Raw genomic sequence first — 532 nt, 5'->3', positions numbered from 1 at the left:
CAAGCAACAATCATTCTATGAAATTGAGTGTTCTGGTGAGCTAAGCAGAGAAGTTTGACTTTATAAACAGAAAAGGGCTAAAGAAAGCAAAAACAGAGAAAAGGTAGATTGGTTGTTTCAAAGTTACTTTCCTCATAGGACTAAAACAGAGAGGACTTCCTTATTACACTGACTCAGGTTGAATGAAATCTCCTGGTTTTTGGAAAACTGGTCCATTTCAATGTTCAGTTTGATTATATGTCACTTAGCACAAGTGGCTTGATTCTGGTTTGGTCTCATCTGCTGGGGCTTAGAGAAGGAAGCTAGTCCAAAACACTGGCCTCATAAATTTTGTTTAACAAAACTTTTCAGAAATGAAAGTGAGGCCGGGCGCGGTGGCTCATGCCTGTAATTCCAGCACTTTGGGAGGCCGAGGCGGGTGGATCACGAGGTCAAGAGATCGAGACCAACCTGGTCAACATGGTGAAACTCCGTCTCTACTAAAAATACAAAAAATTAGCTGGGCATGGTGGTGCATGCCTGTAATCCCAGC

This window comes from Cebus imitator, unplaced genomic scaffold (genome assembly GCF_001604975.1).
Source record: "Cebus imitator isolate Cc_AM_T3 unplaced genomic scaffold, Cebus_imitator-1.0 Scaffold64, whole genome shotgun sequence".
In the NCBI taxonomy this organism is placed as follows: domain Eukaryota; kingdom Metazoa; phylum Chordata; class Mammalia; order Primates; family Cebidae; genus Cebus; species Cebus imitator.
This window is presented reverse-complemented; position numbering follows the sequence as displayed.